The sequence below is a fragment of the Cavia porcellus genome, unplaced genomic scaffold (genome assembly GCF_034190915.1).
Source record: "Cavia porcellus strain 051 isolate PalLab524CR breed Dunkin Hartley unplaced genomic scaffold, mCavPor4.1 scaffold_2, whole genome shotgun sequence".
NCBI lineage: Eukaryota > Metazoa > Chordata > Mammalia > Rodentia > Caviidae > Cavia > Cavia porcellus.
In genome coordinates, this window is record NW_026947485.1 from 114,013,827 (window position 1) to 114,033,659 (window position 19,833).

General features: G+C 38.5%; 1 pseudogene; it reads left to right on the plus strand.

Annotated features, from left to right (window-relative positions):
• The first annotated feature begins 8,333 nt into the window (after positions 1-8,333).
• On the plus strand, positions 8,334-10,980 carry LOC100729972 (olfactory receptor 2W3-like; annotated as a pseudogene).
• The last annotated feature ends 8,853 nt before the right edge of the window (positions 10,981-19,833 follow it).

Here is a 19,833-nt window from a genome sequence, read left to right on the forward strand (position 1 = left end):
AATATTACATTAAATCATATTACCATTAATCTCAAAATATTCTCCATCATTTGAACACACCATTGTAGATGGCATTTATGAGAAACAAATTTAATGCAGGACATGGAAATTTAGAAGATTAGCTCTCAGTACCTTCCTGCAGAGTCAAATGTAGAAGAGTGCAAGACATCTACCCTAGAATTAGAGATCCAAGAATCCAGTGAAGCTCTGGGGCTCACAGCAGTGTCCTGTGCAAGTTAGCAACAGAAGACCTAGGAACCTTCCAGGAAAGACTGAAGGTTTTGCACTGGAAACCCTAAGGGTCAGTGGTAGATGATTCCATCTGCACCAAAAACTAAATGACAACACCCTAGGAATAGGCAAAGAGCAGAGCTCCTCCTGAGTATGGCATCTGTGCTTGGCAAAGGTGAAGACTGGTACTTAGTCAAAGAGAATAGCCTGAGTGAAGTTCTTCCAAGGGAAATCAGCTGAAATCCTTCCTACATTCCCTTTGACACCCTTCCCAAAACAAGCCTCCCTAAGTGGGTATTCTAAGCCCTGAAGCATGTCCACTCAGTTCAGCTGGGAGTTCATGCTCAAGTTGACAGTAAGTTAACCACCACACACACGATTCTCATTGTTCTTGTCATGATGTCTTATTATAACAAGTTTTTCCCCCCAGAATTTAAACCTTCCTATACTTTTCAATTACACTTTGTAAAAAGATCATTTACTCCAGATCATGACTAATAAGGCACTAGAAGCCCACTTTCATTGTGGAGACCATTCTAAATATTTTCAAAGAACATGAGGACTTTTATAGTTGGGATAAAAAGAGTGTCTAGTAACGGTGTTATGCCAAATTTACTTGATGGTATATATTGTTACATGTGTGCTCAATATCAATGAATGAAAGAGAATAAATCAATCTTTTTTCTTGTGCTCAAAAACATCTATAGAATAAAATCATAAGACAGCCTTAGGAATAATGTAAGGTAGAGTAAAATAAATGGTGAGGGATGTCAACAGATGGTCTGGAAGGTATAGTGAATGATGTAAGGAGGAAGACAGATGAAGCAACCTCAGGAATCCTGAGATTCAGAGGGCGAGATTAAATCTTGACACAGATAGGAAGACTTTTACCCATGGTGATGAATCAGACTTGCCTGGCAAAACATCAGCATACATGCCACAAAGTATGGGGAGTTATCAGCTACAGATAGTACAAATTAGGGAGCAGATGACATCTAGAACATTGAAAAATGAGGAAATATATTTGTAATTAAACCAGGGCAAACTATAAGGCTCTTGAAAATCAAGAGTATGAACTTGTGATTGTGGACACCTATAATCCCAGCACTAAGGGAGGCTGTGGCAGGAGGATAACAAGTTGAAACCCAGGGAGGGGGCAATTTAGTGACTTAGTGAAACACTACCTCAAAATTAAAATAAAAATTAAAAAGGCTGGGTTGTGGGTAACTCAGTGCAAATAAAGGAAAGAAAAGAAAGCTAGGCTAAAATATTTGGGGATTATTCAAGTTTTAAACATAAAGATGTAAAAATATAAGAATGAGGATTTTTGTAAGACAGGGATAACTCAGAGTAGTGATTGAAAATATTTAACAAAGATGAGAGAAATAGAGGAAGCGAGTACTCGAAAACATGGCGGACAGACAACAGCAACTACTGAACGCTCTCTAAAGGCTCGGCTCAGAGGCCAGGAATGATGCGAACTAAGGAGATACGAACCAGTAGAGATATGCTCTGCTGACTCAGGAACGAACTGGGCTGAGAGAATCCAACTTGGAATACAGTCCTGGCGCTAAAATAGGAACAGAAAAATCTCGGTGTGGAGGCTCGACTCCGCGCCATTGGAAACCGCGGTTTGGATTTCCCGCCGCCGAGCTCTGGGAACGGGAATCTGCGAACGGAGTCGGAAACGTGACGGACAGGGAGGAAGGCTGACTGGTGGCGAGGTGAGCGAGGAACTGACTCCCTACCGCAGGTTGACTCCAGCGGAGGTTTTTCTGGGCGCGGGCAGTCCTGTAAGAGCAGGGCGTGGTGTCAACTGCAGCCGCACGTTTCCCTCTTGGATGGGATTGGTGAAAGGTGCCTGGCCGGAGGGACGCTGCTCGCGGACTCCCTAGGCTGGCCTAACCCAGATCCCAGAGCCTGACGGTGGCCCGGAGGAGCGACCGACTCCCGCGTAGGCTGCCTCCTCCGCAACTCCCTGGGGCGCAGCGGTGAGCGGGAACAACTAGCCAGCGCAATTTGATCAAGCTGTGGCTGACAGGCAGGGAAGCCGGGCCTCCTGTGTAAGATTACATCTTATAAGGAACAGAAAATATGGGGAAGGGAAGCAACAAAAAAGGCTCCTCGACCCCCAATCCTGAGAATCAGGCAGTGGACACTGCACCAATATACATTAAGCGCCATCTAGAGAGCCTCATAGACCAATTCAGGAATGAAGTTATCAATGACCTGAAGCTAGAAGTATGCAGAATAGTTAGAGAAATGCTAAGCACCACCCAGGAAAAAGCAGATGGTGGAATGGAAGAACAGAAAAAGAGGGGAGAATTGCTTGATGGAGAAAACAGAGAAAGCACTGAGTATGTGAAGCAGGTGCAAAGGGACTATCAAGAAATTAAGAAGTCTACCCAAGACTGGCATAACAGCTTGAAAGAAACTAAGGACAGACTATCTGAATTGGAGGGCAGACTTGAAACATGGGAGAATGAAATGAAAAACTTCTTAAAAATAACAAAGAAACACACAGCAATAATACAAAGACAAGAAGATGATAAGAGGAGCCATAACTTAAGGATTAAGAACATAAAAGAAGAAGTAGGGACACAAACAAGTGAACTACAAAAGCTACTCACAGAAATAATCCAGGAGAATTTTCCTAATTTAGCAAAAGGTAAAGATACTCAAATGTATGAGGCATACAGGACCCCAGCTACCTACAATCCTAACAGAGAAACACCCAGGCATATAATAATAAAAATTCCAGAAATTCAATACAAGAACAGAATATTAAAAGCTGTAAGAGACAAGAAACAGATCACTTACAAGGGAAGACCCATCAGAATTACAGCAGATTTCTCTTCACAAACCATCAAATCACGAAGAGCATGGGGAGAAATAATTCAAGCTTTGAAAGATAATAATCTACAGCCAAGATTGAGATATCCTGCACAACTGTCCCTGGAAATTGATGGAAAAACGAGGTGCTTCCAGGATAAAGAGGAACTGGGGGAATTTGCAACCACCAATTCAACCCTACAGAAAGTATTGCAGGATATTCTAAAAAAAGAAAAATACAAAGAACCCAGAAATAGGGGCGGGGAGGCCACAACGAATGGAGCAGAGAACAAAATGAAGAAGACAAACTGACAGCTACTGACAGAAAAAGAGCTCAACAGAAATGAGACAGAGAAGATTGGATGATAGGAACAGCTTTTTTTGGAGAAAATGACATCTTAATAGGTAATGCTGATTTAGTACCATCTTGTTTTGAAGTCTCATCTAGCTTTTGTTCTTCTGTCTCCAATGGTCTAAACAGGTTGTATCTTATTGGATTTTGTTAAGTACGATAGTATAAGATAAAAACCTTTTAAAGACAAGGAGATTATACAGAGACCATTGTTCATTTTCTGTTAGTCGATTCTAAATACTCTATAATGCTGTCATTCTCTTAAATGGATTTACATTGTTTTGATATACTTAATGCTACAGTATATGAAGTTGCACTCAAGGACTTCAGGGAGGGAGTCAATATGGTAACTATTTTTTGGGTCAGGATTATCTGGTGGTGAAACACTATTCTGCTTAAATGGTTATGTTTTGATCTGCCCTGTTTCGCTGTTATGCCCTCTTTTTTCTCAATCTCCACTCCATTATTTACTTTTTTATTTTTATCCATTTAATTAAAGGGAAAAATATAGCAGGATATAATATAGTAACCCACTTTGACTTTCTATTATCTCGATTTGAAGCCCTGTGTTACTCTCACCATCTTGTTTTTGACTGAGGTTCCTCTATTCTGTTTTGCTGGATAGTATCAGGTTCGAAAGTTTAGGCATCAGCTGAGAAGATAATGAGATTCAATATAATGCCCATTCTCGTTGACTTTTATCTACTTTTGAAGACCTACAATATCTCCAATGTTTTGGTTTTGTCGGTTTTATTCTTTACGGTTTTGTTCAATTGTATTACAACTAATGATATAGGCAATTCTATTAGAAATAGCGGGAGGCATTATGGTAACCATTGTTGATCACCTTGTATTATGTTTTTATATTATCTATTATGTCCACCCTTTTGACTTGACCGATTCTGTTCTGTTATGTCACATTTGGTTTCACTCTCTTCCAAAAAAGCAACAAGAACCGTGGGAGCAATGAAACCCAAAATGTGTAATAGTCACTGTACAAAAGAGAGGGAAAGAAAGTGCTCTAAACTATATAACTGCATGTATATTTAAGTGTATAAGATAGAAAATGATATCACAGAGTTTTATTGGATCATTGAACAGAACTGTCTGCAGTATCATTGTTGGAATGTCCACTCTACAAGCTTTAATTTTGTGACTTGAACAATTATTTCTAAGATGGCAATATGTAATCCATTAACTAGTGATTTCCTACTGCGCATTTTTTTATTCTGTAAATCTGTATAACTTGTACCCCTTCCCTGTTTTTTTTTCTTTCTTTTCTTTTCTCCTTAAATAAAAATTTAAAAAAAATAAAACTATAAAGTAATTTTGAACCAAAAAAAAAAGAGAAATAGAGGAAGCAGGGAAATTAGAGGACAAGTGTGCGGGTGAAAATGACACCTTCCATAAAACCAGGGCCAGAGTCTCTGCAGTGCAAAGCAGGTGCAGTCCATAGACAGGCCACTGTTTCTGCAGAGGAAACTGAGGAAATTACTCAGTGTAAATGACCAGCATGCCTCTTATGCATTCATTGTACTATGATTGCATTCCTTGTAAACTGAAGAATCTGTCTTCACAGCTGTTCTTGTTTAAGTTAATAATGTAAAGTCTTACTGAAGTACTGATTTATAAAAAGCTAAATTTCAAGATTTAAAATATAACTCTGCCTACACTCGTCTTAAAGATTTCTACCTGTTCCTTCTCAATATACTTAGTGTTTCTATTTTAATGTTTATATCGTTAATCTATTCTGATTCTACTTTCATGGATGGTGATACACATGTGGAAAGCCAGATTTGCCAGTACCATTTATTTAAGAGGCTGTCTGTTTTAGGTTAACACATTTGGGCCCTTTGCCAAAGACAAATTGATTGAGTGTGTTTGGATTTGTGTCTGCAAATTCTAATCTGTTCCATTGATCCTCAGATCTATCTGGTTTGCTAGTACTATGCTGCTTGTATCACAGTAGCTTTGCAGTATAATTTCAAGTCAGATATGATGCTGTCCCCTGCCTTGCCTTTTTCTCAGAACTGTTTTTGATATTCTAGGTCTCTACTGGTTCTAAATGAATTTTAAGAAAGTTTTCCCTAGTTCTGTGAAATATGCTAGTGGTATTTTGATTGGAATTGCATTAAATCTGTATAACCATTTCGGAAGTATAGCTGTTTTCACTATGTCAGTTCTTCCTATCCATGATCACATCAAAAGACAGCATCAACAGAGTGCAAAGAAAATCCATGGACTGGGAAAAAGTTTCATCAGTTGTGCTCAGATAAAGGACTTATATGTAGAAAATTTAAAAAACTGAAAATTCACCCACACTCAAAGACCCAATCCAAAAATGTACATCTGATATGACTAAGAACCTCTCAGATGAAGAAATACAAATGGCAAATAAACATATGAAAAAATGTTCAACGTCATCGGTGGTTCCTGAGGTGCACATTAAAACAACTCTGAAATTGAATGTCACTGCAGAGAGAATGGCTACCATCAAGAAATCAACTAATAACAAATGCTAGGACTGTACAGAAAAAAGAATCCTTCTGCACTGTTGATGCACCAGTGTAGGCTGGTACAACCATTGTGGAAATCAGTGTGAAGCTTCCTCAAAAAAGCAGAATCAGAGGTCCCATTCAACCTAGCCATTACACTTCTGTCCATCTTCCCAGAATAAATAAAAATCATGCCATAGTGGTACATGTATACCCATGTTTATAGCTGGACAATTCATGATAGTTAAGTATTGGAACCAACCCTAATGCTCATCACCAAGGAATGGATAATACAGATGTGGTGTTTTTATACAATGAAATACTACTCAAGCATATTGATGGATAAACTTGAGACTTTTATGGGTAAATTGATCCCACTAGAGACCATACTCATAAGTGAAATAAATCGGAAAAACATGTGTAAGTATCGTCTTGTCTCCCAGGTATGAGAAACTGAAAGAGTAAATAAGGTCCAAAGTGCACAATACATATTGTGAAATGTAAAGAAATTGTCCAAATGGAAAAACTAGGATGGGGGAAAGGGAAAAGGAATGAAGGGAACAGAAAAAAATAAAACAAAATAGAAGGTAGTTGTACTACTAGTTTCTCTTAGTTCTTTGTAAGGGAAATTGTGTTCTAATATTGTCTGAAGAGTTTTTTAAACCCAAAATTTTACACTGATTGACTACTTTAAAGTTACCAATGGTCATTGTATTAACTGTTGTTATTCTGCTGTTATTTTGTTATGAAATTTTTTTAAAATCATGCAACTACCAAAGGTTTATCAGCACATATAGTTTTGCTAATAAAGATGACATTGCATGATATTTTGCTCTAGATTTCAATACCAATCCTCTTTCACGAAGTATGTGGCTTTCTTTTAGTTCTTCTACTTCCATTCATCATCTATAGAAACTTCAGGATATAGATCATCTTTCTCTGCTTTTAACAAGACCTGCCTCTAAAAAACTTCCATCTTTAACAACACCAATCTCATGTGAATTTTTATCAAAGTCAAACCCACCTCAACATTATCACTCATAAATCCTGCATTGATTGAGATGAATAGAAAATCCAAACATTGTCGCAAGCCTGGGAAATTGATCCTGATGGGTCTGTCCTACCAGTTAGCTTTTAGGATGGCAACTCAGGTGTCTGATTTTTCTCCACTTTTCCCTGGGTCTCCCCACACTTGTTATAAAATTGTTTTATTTTTATATAAAATAAAAGTGTACACATTAATTAAGAAACGATGATAGTATTTTAAATTTCATAAAATTCAAATGTGGTATTTTATTGGTTGGAATTTAGTCTACTGCTTGGACAAATACTGAGGTTTGTAGTAAATGTTGCAAATAATGGGAAACAAAAAGAAAGCAAGTCTTGCCATAGTGTGGAGAAAACTGGCAGCAATAAGGAAGAGAAAAAGCAGTGAAGAGCAGCTTGCATATTTGTGCCAGCGTTTCCTCTGCCACCTCCCCCCAAGTTAGCAGACATGTGACCATGTGTTTCACTAGAACCAGACATTTTTCCTTTACACAAAATCATTTTATCTAACCTTTAGCAAATTTCAGGAATCTGCTTACAAAGTCCTTCCACTTGGTGCATTTGGAAGTCAGTAATTACTTCAGTAATTAATCAAATCTTGAAAGCCTGATGTGCAGCAAGGGATCAGTAGGAACCCTGATCAGACTCTGCCTCCCCAGCCCTAAGTCTGGAAGGCCGATCCAGCTGAGGGTCACAGGCACCACTGCAAATCGCACAGCATCAGTGGTCCTGGACCTGGATTTGGCTCAGAGGCTCTCACAGGCAGACTGTAGCACACACCTGAACCGACAGTGTGTGCTGGGACTGTCCCCACACAGAATCGAGGGGGTCCCTGAGGCAGAGGAGGGGATCTCTATCCTCCCCCCAGAGTAGGTTTGTTGGACAGAAAATGAATTCAGGACATCGGGACATGACAGGGAGAGGCAGGACATCTGTGGGGCAGAGTAGGCTGCAGAGAGTTCAGGGACAGCACGCAGCCGTGGGCAGCTGGAGAGGGCGCTGCTGAGGGGGTTCACAGGGGCACTCAGGGAACCATGCTGCTGGCCCTTAGTGTCAGCAGACTCAGCTTGATCCTACCTTAGCCCAGCTGGGAGCTCTGCAGGGATCTCCATGGCCTGCGCACAGCTCCCTTTGCAGACTGAACCTTCCAGCTTGGAAGGGTGCAGGCTGGACTGGCACCCTGGGGTCCCCGCTCCCCTCTGGACAGATGACTTCATCATGGGGCAGCTGCAGGGCTCTGCCCATGCTGGGAGCTGAGGAGATGCTGGGATTGTGCCCTGCTCCGGAGATGGGTAGCTGGATCTCCTAACAGCAGACAGACAGCTTTTCCACTGTCCCTGCGGGTCCTGAAAACTACTTTCATTTTTCCTATCCGGATGTCCTCAGGCTTGAGGGATGAAAGAGAGGCTATGGAGGCGGGGTTGGAGGCCTCTGAGACATGGGAACTCGAGGTGGTGGATGCCTGCATGTGCAGAGCTGGGTGCCAGGGAGTGGAGTGGAAGGAAGGCAGTGGTGCAAGCTCTGCTCTGCTGCTCTTGGGTGTCTTCAGGCTTAGCCTCTGCATCTCTATCATAGCATCGAACACAGTGGGAAAATTCAGATTCAGCCTTGGCGACAAGATCAGAGAGACTCAGAAAAGTCTGTGTGAGATATCTTAAAGCTGAGGATTTTTGAAGAACTTTGGTAGAATCTAACCTTTCTCAAAAATTAATGACTGTCCAAAGTTATCAACCATTATTAACCAACTTCTTAAACATTCTCACAATTCACTCACAGAAAAACAAAGGAAATTAATGTAAGTCCAGGACACCCCAGAAGTCTCCCCAGGATGAGAGCATAGAGAAGCAAATTTACCTTGTTCATGTGTGGACTGGTTCAGGGGAACAAGGCTTTGGGAAAAGACAAGATTTTTCTGTTGTTCAACATTATTTTTTAAAAAGTTTAAAAATTTTTTAAAAAGTTTAAAATATATATATATATATTTTAAATATATATATATATATATATATATATGGCCAAAGCATGTTGTTTGTCTATTAGTCTATGTCTTTCTTTTTCTGTTTAAAAGTATTTTTTATTTTTAATTTGACTAAATGTTTATTGATTTAAAAATTGTACACAGGTTTGGTATTTTGTTGTATATAAGTTTCTTATCACCAAATTGTGCATATGATACCCATGATTTTAAAAAATTTACTTGATCACATGCAAGTGGGAGGAAAGGCGATCAGGTTTTTTCTGCATACACCTGTCTCCCTCTAACATGCCATAAAGCATTTAGCCATTTTAAGAGCTAGGTAGTAATAATGTAAATAAAACTTTAAGAGCTAGGTAGTAATAATGTAAATAAAACTCCAGTGTAAATAAAACTTTCCAGTTTTCCCTTGGTAACTTTCAAGTAGCAATGATTAAAATGATTTCATGCCATGCATCCTGGTATGTAGGATAGCATCTTAAAAGTGCCTGACTTACTTCCCTAGTGAAATTTTTCACATAACAGCAATTTAAATTTACAAATAGCTAATTTCTAAGGAAAATAGATATGATATGTCAGCATAAAGGATGCAGTATCTGCAATAACTTAACATTATCCATTCTGTAACACATGAAGTCCTGCTCTCTTTTTCTGTCAGTTCATAGGCTAATAGTTGCTGCTGGATACATCTGTGTTGCACTAGCTGGAGTTTAATACACATTTCAGGTTTTAAAAGACTTCTTTTGCATTAAAAGCAAAGATCAGTAAAACAAGACAAAAATGTGTGAGGAGGAAAGAAGTAATGAGACCCTGTGAAACTCATCCCAGTAGCTTCCTGCATGAGCCTGTTAGAAAGAACTGGTTGCTAAGGTTCCCACTGGTGCCCTGTTTGAGAAGCAGTCTTTGGTCTAGAAATCTACATGCATAAGTCACACATGTGTTTTCTTAATGGTTTAAGGTATGGTTGGCATGTATAGGTATTCAGAGTTACTATGAATTATTTTTCTTTCAATTTCCTTTATTTCTGTAGGTGCACTAGAGCTGGTTGGAAACAATGACAGCTCCCAAGTAACCTTCATCCTGCTGGGCTTCTCTGCCCATCCCCACCTGGAGAGTATCCTCTACGTGCTCATTCTGCTGATGTATCTCCTAACCCTGGTTGTCAACACCACCATCATCCTGGTGGCCCAGCTGGACCCCCCACCTCCACACCCCCATGTACTACTTCCTCACCTACCTGTCCTTCCTGGACCTCAGCTTCACCACCAGCTCCATCCCTCAGCTACTCTACAATCTGAGTGTCCCAGACAAGATCATGAGCTTTGTGGGCTGTGCCCTCCAGCTCTTCCTGTTTCTTGCACTGGGAGGTGTGGAGGGCTTGCTCCTGGCCATAATGGCCTATGACCGGCTCATGGCCATCTGCAAGCCCCTGCATGCATGGTTACTATGCATCCACAGCTCTGTGTGGATTAATTGTCCTTTGCTGGGCTATGTGGATTAGCCAACTCATTGGTTATATCTATAGTAACCTTATGATTAGCCCACTCTGGTACTGCAAGGTGAACCACTGCCTATATGAGATGCCCACATGATCCTCATGGCCTGTATCAGACCAGCTGCTGTAGGAAGCATGGCCAGAGGCTGTGTGCAGTCACACATGCTGTTCATTCTGGTCTCCTATGGCTGCATCGTCTTGGCTGTGATGTGGATGCAGTCAACATCAGGAAGGCAAATGGCCTTCAACATTCATGTGTGGACTGGTTCAGGGGAACCACCTGAACCAGTCAACACACCTTCAACACACCTCACAGTGGTGTAGCTCTTCTACAGAAACATGATCTACATGGACATGGCAGCTGGGGAAGAGCTGCTCGCAGGACCAGGGCAAGTTCCTCACTATCCTGTACAACATCGTCACCCTGCTCCTGAAACTCCTCATCTACACCCTCAGGAACGAAGAGGTGAAGGGGGCCCTAAGAAGGTTGACTTTGGCAAATGTAAGTATACGAAATAATCAAAAGGAGAGTTACAAAGCTCTGCATATGTGAGAACCTCACAAAAAACTGTGATTCAAATTCTAGTATTGTGATGTCTTCCTCTTTGCTGTTGTGTCCTGGAACTATCCAGGTCTTCTGGGGCTCTTCTGCTTCCCCGTGGAAATTAACCTGTTTGTTTAGTTCTGTGAGCAGTGCTATTATTATTTAGATTGGAGCTGCATTGAATGTGTACATCAGTTTTGAACAAATGGCCCTTTCAAATGTTTCTTCTGCCTATGCAGGAACTGTGAAGATCTTTCCATTTTCTGTGCATTTTTATCTCCTTTTTCAAAGAACTGTAATTGTTTTGCAAACTTTCACTTCCTAGTTTATGTTAATTCCTAAGTATTTGATTTTCCATTGTATATTATGAATGGTATTGTGTGTTAATATTGTGTTAATTTTGTTCATATGATTCCTAAAATATTTCCTATATTGTTCCTTAATTTAGTGAAGTTTTTTTTCTTCATAGCTTATTGAGATAAGCAAAATCTGACTGGCAGTTCATTGACCTGTTTACATTGTACTTTCAATTAAAGTGTCAGAGTATTCCATTACAGTATCTAGTATGATGGTAGTAACCAAAGGGTTTAGTATCCAAAGAGTTTTATCTTTTACTTACATTCATATTATTTTATCACTCACATATAACAAGCTATCACACATACACTGCCTCATATTGAATCATGTGTGGTAGAAAGATCCATTTTGTCCAATACACCTAATTTTGTTGTATCCTAAATAGTTATATAATACTTACATCGACAATTTCAAAATTTTAGCATTTCAAGTATTTTAGCAACCTAAATCAGTAACTTCTTTGTCAAATACAGATGTACAGTTAACTTGAGTAGGAAAAAATGGTTGGTAGCAAAGTAAATTAAATATTAAAAATATATCTTTCTAGAGTCTTAATCATTACCTAGTGAGATGTTTTTTCCTTCAAACAATAGTGTCACATAGTCACAAATAATTATTTTTGTCTCTCTTATAAGATAGTGGTTGTGTGTTTCCAACATATTTCTTATCATTCACACATGGATTCAAAAATTCATCTGTTTTTCAAAAATCTGTGAAGATTGTTTGTACTAAATACATATGATAAGAACAAATAAGTAGAATGAAGAACATTACTCAATATCTTTTTTATTTAAAGAGAAAAACAAAACAAAACAAAACAAGACAGGAAAAGGCTACAAGTAATACAGAATTTCAAGAGAACAAATATACCGTAAGATTTCACTAGTCAATAGATTATATATTGTCATCTCAGAAACAGTTGTCCAGGGTACAAAATTAAAGCATACAAAGTGCACATTATACAGTGAGATTGCAGACAGTTCTGTTCAATGATCCAACAAAAACGCAGTAATATGGTTTTCTATCCTACACACTTAAATACACTTGCAGTTATATCCTTTAAATCACTTTCTTTCCTCCCTTTTTTACGCTAACAATCACACATTTTGGGTTCCATTACACCCACAGTTCTTATAACTTTTTCTTTGAAGAGGAAAAGAAAAAAAAACATAAAAAAAGAAACAAGATAAAACAAAACAGAACAACAACAACAACAACAAAAAACCCAATGTGACAAAGCAAAACAGAGTCAGAACAGGAGGATGGACGTAGTATACAATGCAAAAAGAGATTACTGGGTGATCAACAATGGTTACCATTATGCCTCTTGTTATCCAAAAAAAAAAAAGAAGGTACCTATATCAGCTATAATAGAATTAAACAACACAGTACAGAACAAAACCAATAAAACTCACATTGGAGACCTTATAGGACTTCGAAAGAAGATAATAGTCAAACCATAATTGGCATCATAGAATATCTGGTTGCCTTCAAAGTGGTTGCTTATTCCCTCAAATTTGATACTATTAAACAGAACAGATTATAATAAAATCAATCAGAACAAGATGTGGAGAGCAATACAACGGTTCAAGTCAGGTTAATAGGAAAACAAAAAAGTTACTATAATATATCCCGCTATTTTTAATTTAGTTTTCCCTTAATTAAAAGATACTAAGAAATAAATTAAGTTTAAAAAAAAAGAAAAAAAAGGGAGAGATTGAGATAAAAAAGAGCACATCAATAGAACAACACAGGTCAGAACCAAACAATTTAAGCATCATTGTGTTTCACTACCAGAGAGCCTGACATTAATAGTAGTTATCATAGTGTCTCTTTCCTTGAAATATTTGAATCTAACTTCGTATACTATAGTGTCAAACTTATCAAGACAATGTGAAACCATTCAAGCGAATGAAAGTATTGCAGTGTATTTAGAACCAGCTAACAGAAACTGAACATTGGTTTCTATGTAATCTCTTTGCCTATAAAAATTTTTGTTTATACTATTGCATACATTAAAATATAATAAGATACAACATGTTAAAACTAATGGAAACAGATGAACAACAACTTGATGGGGCTTCAAAACAGGATGATATTAAATCAGCACTAGCTATTATGCTGTCTTATTTTCTTCAAAATAGTTATTCGTGGTATCACAGACAATAATATAAAACAACCCAGATTAAAACCATTCCAATTAATGAGTGGAAATATTATATAGCTTCAAACCAGTGTGATTGGGAATCATGATTACCACGTACTTTTATGTATTCTTATCATTACTTACACGATATATATATATATATATATATATATATATATATATACTCAATATATTTTATACTTAGGCTGAATTAAAGATTATTTGTTATTCTCCAGTTTTGTGTGTAGGTGTGTTCCATAAACAAGACTACTTATGTTGAATTCGATGATTAATCATCTGAACAGTGCAGTGTCCTGGCTTTTATGTCTGTTACGGCCACAAGCATTAGATACAAAACTGTCACTTTTATCGTTATCTTTTAGTTTCCTCAAAATATCACTAGGAATTCTCCAGGAGAAAAACTTGCACATAATAATACGTGTAGTGATGGATCTTTGAATGACTTGTACTTTATAAAATAATACAGACTGCACAGATTTAATTCTGGTAAACTTTTTTTTTATTTAAAGGAAAACAAAACAAAACAGTATAAGCATACAAATAATACAGAATTACAAAAAATGTAAGAAATCACTAGTTAATAGATTACATATTGTCATCTTAGAAATAGTTGTTCAAGTTACAGGATTAAAGCATACAAAGTGGATATTCAAATCTGTATAGGGAAATAGAAGATAAGGAGGAAATCTGGGAGGTGATCTCCTAATTGAATACCATAAAATTAACTTATTTCATAAACACCAGCAGAAAATAGAATACTATTAACCCACTGAATACTATGGAATATGTTACTTCAGACATTTGTGATGACTGGGTTAAATTCAAGTGCGATGATGTGTTGGGAGCCCCTGAGCTGTGATCATTCACACATGAGGAGCTGAAAGCACAGAATACCTGCAAAAGGGCCCAAGGACATGCAGTGCCTAAGGAACACCCTGAGGGCATAGAGGCTGGAGGTAAACAGGTGATCCTGCCATGAGAACACCAGGTGTAGGAAGCCAGCTAGTTAAGCAAAGGGGCATCATAGGATAAATAAATAAATACATTGCACAGATGGAGTAGTCTCCTCTTCCCATTCAGGAGGAAGGGCTCCACCTACCCCAGCTCTCTGTCTCTATTTTCTTCATCCTCTCATCATCCCCCCCCCCAGGAACTTATAGAGCTCTCAGGAACAGGACATATGATGCTCAAACAAGGATGGGGTAAGAAGAAGTGGCAGGTGAGGGGACACTTCTCAATAAGCATGCAAAATGGGGAGTAATGGATTATTAGTGAATTCATCAAGTGTTAAACTTGGGGCAAAGAAAGAGAGACAGACAGAGACAGAGACAGAGGGAAAGAGAGGGAGAGAGAGAAAAAGAGAGAGAGAGAGAGAGAGAGAGAGACAGACAGACAGACAGACAGACAGACAGACTAGGAGTTAGCTCAGCAGCACAAGTGCCTGCCTGGCAAGCATGAGGTCATGAGTTCTATCCATGGTACCAAAATTAATTAAATTAAATTAAATTAAATTAAATTAAATTAAATTAAATTAAGATGACCACAGTGGATCTGAAAGCAGCAGTCCTAACATGAACAGAAATGATAGAGTAGTAGCCTTCCATAGAGCACAGTCTCTCAGATTTTGTTCAGTTAGATGGGTAAGGAGAAGTGGAGGCCAGGAAGGAGTCTTCCACACTGGAGGAAGGTCTCATGGCAAACTCTATTTTATTGTGTCCTGTAAATTTTTTTGAGCCACAGTAAGATATTACTGTTTGTTTGACATAGAGGAATTTTATTTCACTGCAAGAAAAAATTTTCTTTTCTCAGGGAGGGGAGCCATTTTCTGTCTGTCTCTTACAGTAAGTGTTACACGATGTCACTGTCAAGGATACGTTGATTTTAGAGAGGGTGCATGTGCTACCATGAATCATCCATGTACGTTGGAATTGCAAGTCTATGAGCAGAGTAAAACAGCTGCCATGTGCTTGTAGGTAACTTTCCTCAAGGGTGAGGCATTCCTTGATCTGCCCTCCATTCAATAAGTTTTCCAGAGAATACAATTTCTTATTTAAAAATGACACTGTACAAAGATTTTTACATGGCTATAATAATTGTTTGTTAACATTTTTGTAGTATATTGAATGTACTCATACCTGCATATATGCAGGAGTTTTGAGCTGCAGAATACAGACTGCTTACAGTGATATTTTTCTCTCAAATTCAGACATCTGTCTTTAACAAAGAACTTATGTGATGTACATGTCTTTAAAGGTCAATTAGGCCAAAGCTTCTTATGTATTAGAGATAAAAAAGAAAATTAACACAAAGGGGTGAAATACTGTGTCATAATGAAAATTTAAGTATGTTATAAAATATCAGCATATTGCCATGCTGACAGTTTCTGTATTTTTTAATATCTAAATTTCTGTGTAAAACAAGTAACTGTTTTCTGTTAAGATCAAGGACAAAATATATGGTTGTTACACAATAACAGTTCTAAATCATAAGGTGATAAATATTTAGATATAATGGTAATATTAGGCTTATTGCCTCCATTATAATGTAAAGTCTTCAGTGTTTTCTTCTGCATGTCAACAACTAAGGTTTAGAGACTAAAAGATCACAAAGATAGATGGAACAGGACAGCCAATACTTAAGACTCCAACATTCCAAGGTCACCGAGGACCTAGGACATAATAGAACTGCTGCTGTGGTATTCTGTAACTCAGTGTCACGGTTTATGTCAGTGGCCTCCAGGCCTCATGCCTTTGCATTATGTATTTGTGATTGGTTCATTGTCTAGCACTTGGATTGGGAGTGTGAGTGCTACACTGGCCTAGGGATGGAGCCAGAATGTAATGAATGGCAGGAAGAAGGTGTGTCTCTTTCTCTCTTGCTGGTTTCTGTCTTGCTGTTTGTAGCTGCCATGAACGGTGGCCCTGCCATGACACCATAACTTGGAGCCAACTGAGTATGGACTGAAACTTCCAAAAACTGTAAGAAGTAAACCATTCCCTTCCAACTTCGGGCATCAGACATTTTGTCTCAGCGATGAGTAAAAGTAACAAGACACTCAGTGAGTCCCTGCTCCTCTGATGGAGACAATTGGAAACAGAGGAAAATGATTTGTGATGTGTAGTGTGCCTAAGCAGAGTAACTAGGAGAAAAAAAGCTTTCACAGAAAGCCATTTGATCAAGCAATAGCCATGGCTCATCCAGATGGCTGACACTGACAGAAACACTAAGTTGTGCTATGCATGGGTCCAGCATAATTCCTGAAGAGACTTCATTGAACTTGAGTGATAGAAAGAAATTGATTTTGTGCATACAGGACTCACTTAATCTTGGTCTTAAACCTCCAACAGAGAAGCATAACCATAAAGAAGACAGTTATCTGCAGAGTTCTCCAAACACAGCTCCTCCAAACTGAACTGAATCAACTGCAAAAAATAGAAAAGGGGAGCCACAGCACTAGGGATCATTCACATGTGAGGAGCCAAAAGCACAGAGCTCCCAAGGAAGGCCCCTAGGGCACAGAGCACTTAAGGATGTCCTGAGGGCCTGGAGTGCTGGAGGTAAACAGGTATAAGTGAGCTCATGTAGGCAAAGGAAAGTCATATTACTCCTGAATTTTCATTGAGATCTATCAGTCTTTTATTGTTTTTCCTTGCATCATCTTAAAGTTTTTAATTGTTATTTCAAGATTCCTTGTTATTTTTAAACTTTGTTTCACGAACCTGTCTTCAAGGTCTAAAAGTCTATCTTCAGTTTCATTGGAGCAGTTTCACCAGCTTCCAATGGAATTTTTAATTTCCTGTATATCTCTTGGAATTTGTTTCATGTATTCTATTTCTTTGCTATATTATTTGTTCAAGGTTTCCATCATTTTTCCACACTCCTGTATTATTTTTATCCATGTCTTCTCTAGTTATGCTGAGAAAATCCTTTAATGTTGTCATTTCTTTCTTTACCTGAGAGACTTCATAATAATTTCCTCTATAGCCTCATAAATTTATTTCACTTGCTGTGGTTTCAGAAATTTCAGGTGTATGATTTTTAATGTCCTCTATCTTGATGTCTCCTGAGGTTGTTCCTGATGGACTGGGTGTTTGAAATTGCATTTTGCTTTTTGTTTTGTCATTTTTACCTCTTGGGTTAATATTTTGGTATTTTCAATTCAGGTAGTCTGCACTGTCTATTGTGTGTGTCTTAGAGTCCTATAATGTGATTGATATTTGCTCAATTGCTGTGTCCTACAGTGTAGGGGTAGGTCCAGTCACCTAAATTCCTCCTGCAGGGCCTGCTGGCTGACTCCTATATTTTTTCTTAGGCTAACTACATTAGGAGTATTGATGTAAACCAACTCTTAGCTTCTATTATTACTGTGGCTTCAGGCTGTTCCAGGCTGCCAGACTGACCTGTCTACAGTGTGTACCTCAGTGGAGACCCCACTGTGTCACTGGGGGTCTTGTAGGTCCTTTAATATTCCTCCGTGTAGGGAGAGGCTGCATCAGTGGTCTTGCCAATCCACCCAGGGTTGTCTGAATGGAAGGATTCACTCACACTCCTGCTTGGTCACCAAGGTCCTCCAGTCTTGTGGGGAGGATCTTCTGTAGCTCCTGTTTACCCACTGAAATCTATTTGAGGAGGAAACTCACAACACTGTCAGTGGCCTGCTCAGGTCCTCTGTGTGGTGGGAGTTTTTGCCAAGTCTTCCAGAAGCCCACCGAGGTGCTGCAGGTGGTGGAAGGGGTCAGTAATGGTCTGAAGGCTACTGAGGTCTTTTGGGGTTGCTGAGGTCTTTCATGTGTGGGGGAAGTGTAGTCAAGGCTCCCCTTGAATGCTGAGGTCTTCTGGAAGTGGGGGAAGGGGGCTTGATGATCTCTTAACCTGCTGAGGTCATCCAGGTGCCTAAATTATTTTTTAAATTCATGAGTTAATAAAATGAAAGACAATCTAAATATCCTTTTATCTTGTGGGAAAAATATTCTTTCACAATCCCCTCTTACCCTTCAGGGTCAAAGGATTGGGTTGTTGAAGGTAAGAAGGCTCATACACAGCAAAGGCAACAGAGCTATATAATTGTTTCTTAACCAAAAATTTCAGAATAATTCACAGACACCTTAACAAATTTTTGATGAGTAATGTTGAAAATAGAAACAGAATCTAGTTTCATTCATACTGCTTAAAGTTGTGTCGTTCATCTAAATTTATATGACAGTGAATTGCAGTATTTTACTGACGTGTTCCTGTTCTTCATTTGGGCTAATTGTTGGTGAGATAAATTACCCAGGTACCATTTCAGTGATACCTGCTGAAGTTTGTGAAAGCATGTATTTGCTATTATTTGGTGTAAGACTGAGTTTATCCCTCACCTCTAGTTCTCTAACTTTCTCTATTTCATCAATTATAGTGAGTCAACTCATCTCTGAATGTTTCTACAAGGATTTGTAGTATAAGAAAAATTCAAAATTCAAGAAAAGTTTGGAGGGCAAACATATAAAAGTATCTGTGATGATGTTAACATCACAACAGGCTGCATCATGATGGAAAACAGTACGTGTAATTAAACATTTGATGAAATAACTCTAATCATTCAAAACGGTGATTCAGTAAGGTTTGATTATCAGCTTATGGGGCCAGAAGTAGTGAGTTTATTCTGAAATCTGTCTTTGTCTAAAGAATCATGAAGACTTCTTTTTTCTATATTAAATATCCTGAGCTTGATTTATAGCTGAGTTTCAGTAGCTATTGGTGCTGATTTGCTTATCTCAATCTAAGGATCTTCTCTATTGCGTAACTGAGTGGAGCTACATGATTAGGATTTGGGGACTGGAATGCTCAGTGTGTTTAATATCTTGGTGGATGTCATGCTCAGTACAGTGCTTTTATACTGATCTATCTATGTGACCCTCTTAGGATTCTATTTAAAGAGGAATGGATTTTGGAAACTGGGTGAGGAATTAGTGGTGTCCCTGAACTAAGGAGGCTGAGGATGTCTGTTAGATATTTCACGTTCATCTTGGCTTATCTACTTCAGTTGTCAGGTGAAATATCCATGTTTCTGATGTCTTTTATTTGGCACAGCCTGAAGCTCAGTTTTTCAGCCTTATGAATTGAGTTTTACAGGACTCAGACTTGCTATGATTAATGGGAATTGGGATTTGGAGTCACAGGTGGGGAGAAACTCTACTTCAGTTAGCCACCAACACAGCTTACAAAAGAAGAGCTATGTCTATACTTTAAACAAATGAAAGAAGGACAAATGTATCTCCCTCAGTGTCCTGGAACTTAAAAGAACGTTAAATATTTCTATATATGTAGTGCAAACTAGTGGGCACTTGAGCGTAATGACC